General features: G+C 43.9%; 1 long non-coding RNA gene across 1 annotated transcript in view; it reads left to right on the top strand.

Annotated features, from left to right (window-relative positions):
* Positions 1-5075: 5075 nt before the first annotated feature.
* LOC309356988 overlaps positions 5076-6000 on the top strand; it is a 62817-nt gene continuing 61892 nt past the window's right edge. Inside the window, exon 1 of the long non-coding RNA XR_014162995.1 lies at positions 5076-5268. This is a non-coding gene — a long non-coding RNA (uncharacterized lncRNA). The remainder of the gene's footprint in view (positions 5269-6000) is intronic.

Raw genomic sequence — 6000 nt, 5'->3', positions numbered from 1 at the left:
CACTTATAAGACACAGATGTTTTCTGTGTGTGCCTTTTTAAAAAAAGTTTCTTAAAAAAAGGAGGACTGTTTCTTTAGCCTATGCTTTAGTCTCATGCTTCATTTTGCATTTACTTAATCTCCAATGTGTCTCTAACCTTATCTTGGGCTGTATAGAATAATTAATCAATGGTTGTTGGATTACACAGTCAAATAAGGTTAGCAGTTCGGGTGAGCTCCTGTTGCTCGGTCCCTGCTCCTGCCAACCTAGCAGTTCAAAATCACATCAAAGTGCAAGTAGATAAATAGGTACCACTCCGGCGGGAAGGTAAATGGCATTTCTGTGCGCTGCTCTGGTTCGCCAGAAGCGGCTTAGTCATGCTGGCCACATGACCCAGAAGCTGTGCGCTGGCTCCCTCGGCCAATAAAGTGAGATGAGCGCCGCAACCCCAGAGTCGTCCACAACTGGACCTAACGGTCAGGGGTCCCTTTACCTTTACCTTGGTCTCATGCTTAATTTTGCATTTACTTAATCTCCAATGTGTCTCTGACCTTATCTTGAATAGAACAGTATAGAATGTTGTTTAGTCATTTTGTTGTTGTTGTTGAGTCATTTAGTCGTGTCCGACTCTTTGTGACTCCCTGGACCAGAGCACACCAGGCACTCCTGTCTTCCACTGCCTCCCACAGTTGGGTCAAACTCATGTTAGTAGCTTCGAGAACACTGTCCAACCATCTCGTCCTCTGTCGTCCCCTTCTCCTTGTGCCCTCAATCTTTCCCATCAGGGTCTTTTCCAGGGAGTCTTCTCTTCTCATGAGGAGGCCAAAGTATTGGAGCCTCAGCTTCAGGATCTGTCCTTCCAGTGAGCAGTATAGAATAGTATAGAATAATTAATCAATGGTTGTTTGATTACACAGAAAGCACAGAGCGTACATACTCAGATTACAAGACATAGGAGTGACGTAGATTAATCGGGATTGAAAGGGGTGTGATCCTTAATTGGGAGCCCCGCCATTTCTAGGAGATGTGTTCTTTGTTCTCTCGCTGTGATTATTAAAGTTTCTAACTGGCAAGAAGACTCCTTTTCCTTTCTTCTGCTTATCTACTGCCACGGGGGGAAGGAAACTGATTCCCTGAAGCTTGACAGCCACGTTGCTGCTCAGTCTCTGCTGCTAACTGCAGACAGGCAACTTTGATGCATCCTCTTGTGGTTCTTTGCTTTTAATCTGAACATGGACCAAGCAGACCATTAACTAGAGAATACAGTGGGCGCTTGGGTTGCGAACGTGATCTGTGCAGGAGGCACGTTCGCAACCCACAGCATTCGCAAGCCACAGCCCAGTGTCTGCGCACACACGTGTTGCAATTTGATGCTTCTGCGCATGTGCAAAGTGCGATTTAGCATTTGTGCACATGCGCAAGCTCTGAAACCTGGAAGTTACCTGTTCCAGTACTTCCGGGTTTTGGTGCATCCGTAACCCGAAAACGCAGAACCTGAAGTGTCTGTAACCCGAGGTATGACTGTATCTCCAAACAGAGGAGTGTCTTCTGTGACACATGACTCTTGGGAATCCCGCTGTGATGTTCAGATCAGGGTGGCCCATTCATGTTGCCTTCAGTAAGCAAGGAACATACTTGTGTGTCAGTCAACCCCACTGAGGACTTGAGGGTGGATGTGTGAGCATCGGTGCACGTTGTGTGAAACGGCACAAAATCCAGGAAATTGTTTTGGTGGCCTCCTTCTCCAAAAGCCTCTTAAGAAATCCATGTCATAACCGTGATCCCGCTAACCCCACCGGATAAAGAAGGGATCTGATTTTCTGTCACCAGGGTTAAATATGTGGACAGCTGAGATGTAAGCCTCCAGGATACGCTGCTTTATCTGATTGGTCTTGGTCTCGATCTGGCACTTGAAAGGGAGATTTTTCAAACAGAGGTCACTGTCTGAGCCCAAAGATTAGGGTGAGGTCAAGTTCACTTATGCTATCACTGTATCTTGTTACAGACGTAAAACAAAGTGGCATCTTATGAGGGTTATTCCAGTGAAGTTGCAGCGTTTGGGAGGTTTTCACTGAAAGCATTTTCTCTTTATTTATTTTTGAAACAGGGAAAAGTTCTACCTCCAGGAAGAACCAGTTACAGGCCAAAAAAATAAAAATAAAAAAATCTCTGTGTGCTTTCTTGCTGAAGGAACAAAGGAAGACAGGACTTTTGTCCCTAAGCTCCAAGGTGCAATTTTTGTGCATATTTTCAAAGCGTAGGCTCAATCATAGTTTGTAAAACAATAACTCTGGCTTCTTCACATCAGCAAATTTGTTTGCAGGAGGAAAAAAAACCCAGCAGAATCCTCTTTTCGCATTGTACCGGTGGAGTGGAAACACATACAGTATTCTTTGTAAAAACTCCATGTTCCTCTTCTGAAGAAAAAGGTGCATTTTGGAGCACAAATAAAGCATTTGTTTCTTTGGGTTTCAGGGGGGTTTTCCCGATTTACTGCTTTGGTTTTAAGGTCTGTGGTTTAAGTAGTGAAGGCCACTTGGCAGCCTTCCCAAATTCTACTTAACTTGTTTAATTTTATTTAAACAGGACATTTATATCTTGTTGTTGTAGAGCACAGGGTGGTTAAGAGCAGAGATAAGTACAAAGAGCATAAAGCAAGTATAAAGCATCCTTTGAAAAAACGGAATCATAATCCAGCTACAATAAAATCAACAGCAATAGCATCTGTAAAATAACACCCCAAAATTAATAATAATAATAATAATAATAATAATAATAATAATAATAATAATAATAATATATCCCGCCTTCTCCAGCCGAAGCCGGGCTCAGGGCGGCTAACAACAATAAAATAATACAACATTCTAAAATCATTTCATTATAAAATTAATTCAAATCATTGGGGTAGAGTTCTGTGAAGATTGCCAAAGGAGGGAGTCAGGCTGTTTCCTGGCCAAAGGCTTGGTGGAACAGCTCTGTCTTGCAGGTCCTGCAGAAAGATGTCAAGTCCCGCAGGGCCCTAGTCTCTTGTGGCAGAGCGTTCCACCAGATTGGAGCCACAGCCGAGAAAGCCCTGGCTCTAGTTGAGGCCAGCCTAACCTCTCTGTGGCCTAGGACCTCCAAGATGTTTTTGTTTGAAGATCGTAAGTTCCTCTGTGGGACATACCAGGAGAGGCGGTCCCATATGTACGAGGGTCCTAGGCTGTATAGGGCTTTAAAGGTTAAACCAGCACCTTAAACCTGATCCTGTACTCCACCAGGAGCCAGTGCAGCTGGTATAGCACCGGGTGAATGTGATCTCGCAGCGAGGACCCCGTAAGGAGTCTCGCTGCAGCATTCTGCACCTTCTGGAGTTTCTGGGTCAGTCTCAATGGCAGCCCCACGTAGAGCGAGTTACAATAATCCAGTCTGGAAATGACCGTCACGTGGATCACAGAGGCTAGGTCAGGGCAAGAGAGGTAAGGAGCCAACTGCTTAGCTTGGCGGAGATGAAAAAAGTAATTCATCTGATAGACCAACACCTTAGCCAAATAAAAAGATATTTTGCCTCCTCTGAAATATTTCTACTGAAGATGGTGACAGAATGTCACTTGGAAGGTGCCACCACCGAGAATCCCCTGTCTGGTCTCACCACCTTTGTTGCCTCTGTTGCGGGTGGGACAACGAGCAAGACCTGTCCTGCTTATCAAAATGCACATAACACCAGTTACTTGAGTCCAACGTCATTTAGGGCAGTGTTACTCAAAATGGTGGCCTGCAAAGTGATGCCAGCTCACAAGCCATCATCTGCCAGTCCACAGCGAGTTTCTAGGAAAGAAAGAAACAACAGGATAATTGAAAAATCACACCGGAATTCCAGGAGCAGGAAGGGAAGTGACAGCCAAGAGGGGTGGAGAGACCCAGAGTTTCTGTCACTGCTGCAGGGACTTTGAACTCAGTGGTGGCAAGAATACTCATGTCTTAGACACACTGAGCTGGGGTGAGGGAGAAACATTTTTCTGAACAGATGTGCTTATGTGCCTGCATATATGAATACAACAATAATATGGCACAAGTATGGTCCTGGCCCCTGGCAGATTGGGGTAGTTGGACTTGCCTGTCCACCACATCAGATAGTTTGAGAAATACTGATTTAGGCCAGAAGTGGGAAATCTGTTTTTGGCTTAAGAGACCCAGACCTCTGGCATCATGCCACGCAGGCTGACATGCCAGTGGTGGGTGAAACCAGTGGCAAAAGAAGCAGAGCCCTGACTATGAATTTTGCCTTGTACAATAGCCTAGTGTAGAAACTAGGCAAGCAGGAAGTATTATCGGAGTTCAAGGGCACGTTCCAGTCAGGCAAAAACACTCAAGGAGGGTGCAAAGCAGGGATGGTGAGGAGTTTGGCCTGAGGCAAGAGCAGGTGTGGCTGGCAAGCAGGTGTGGCTTAGAGAGAGTTTCCAAGGGCCAGACAGAGAGTCTTAGAGGGCCACATTTGCCTGTCAGGCCTGAGCAGTGCTGGATTTATGTATAAGCTAAAGAAGCTATAGCTTAGGGCCCCACTTTTTTGGGGCCCCCAAAAAAAATTAAAGGGAAAAAACCTGGATGTACATTTCCAAAATATAAGATAAAAAACAAATACAGTGGTGCCTCGCAAGACGAAATTAATTCGTCCCACGAATTTTTTCGTCTAGCGAATTTTTCATCTTGCGAAGCACGAAATCCCATAGGAATGCATTGAAAATCAATTAATCAGTTCCTATGGTAAAAAAAAGTCCAAACAAAGCCAAATTTGGTACAACAAGAGTTTATTAAGTGCTCTTTAAAGTCACACATACTGTAAAGAGCATTTCAAAATTCAAACCCAGATTTTAAAAAAAACAACAGCAGAGTGGCCCAATGGTCACAGAAAATCATAAAAATGCAGAAAAAAAACACAAGCTTCCAGATTCTTGCAAACCCCTCCCCAACACCAAGTCCTTGAATTCCAAACACCCCAACCCAAAATCCAACCCCCCCCAAAAAAGTTTTAAAAGCTTAACTTACCAAATGGCTGCAAAAGAAGTTTTGGAAAAGCTTCAAAAATCACCAAAGTCTTTAAAAACCTGCGTTCTATGAGTTGCTCCTCAAAGTCAAGTCGCAACTGTATTAATGGTGTTAAGAAAAAGGAAACAAACTTGCAAGACGTTTTTGTCTTGCGAAGCAAGCCCATAGGGAAATTTGTCTTGCGAAGCAGCTCAAAAAATGGAAAACCCTTTCATCTAGCGAGTTTTCCGTCTTGCGAGGCATTCGTCTTGCGGGGCACCACTGTAAAATAAAAACTACATACAGCAACAATGTTTTGTGTTGTGTATGAACCTATTAGGTCCATAATTACCATATAGGATATATTCAACACAGAAAACAGCGACAATTTGTTGTTGACAAAGGACAGCTGGACATATAAACGGCCCCAAAACCTTCAGTAGCTTAGGGCCTCATCAAAGCTAAATCGGGCCCTGTGCCTGAGGTTCTCAATCCTTGGTTTAGGGTTCTGTATTCTAACAGCAAAACTTTGAATTGGGCTTGGTAGCTCACATCCTTATTGTGTAAGGATAATAATGCTTCTGCTGGGGCCAATTATCAACAAGAACTTTATTGGAGTTGGGTATCTTCTGAGGCTTATCTGAGGCTAACTTCCAACTATCAGTAACAGAAAGAAAAGTGAAAGGAAAGTTAATTGCTTTGTCCCTATAAGAGGCCATGTCAAAATGGCTCAACTGTACAGCCTACCAGGACAGACTTTGCTCGTGTGCTCAAGACATCGATTCCATAGAACATATTTTGTTGCACTGTGCAAAATATGAGCAAGCCAGGGCTGAACTGATACTACCCTTGCTGGTACCTTTCCTGGGAAAATCAGAGGCTCACTATGTCAGGTTCCTATTGGAAGACTGGACAAATGCTAGAACATTAGCAGTGGCAAAGTTTTTATCAGTGGTTGCAAGAACCAATGATTCCTATATTCTGAACAAAATGCTAGTTTAACCTGGAGGTAGGCT

This window comes from Podarcis melisellensis (genome assembly GCF_964234715.1).
Source record: "Podarcis melisellensis genome assembly, chromosome: 14".
Lineage (NCBI taxonomy): Eukaryota > Metazoa > Chordata > Lepidosauria > Squamata > Lacertidae > Podarcis > Podarcis melisellensis.
Note: the sequence above shows the minus strand (reverse complement) of the source record. Positions and strands in the feature narration are given on the sequence as shown.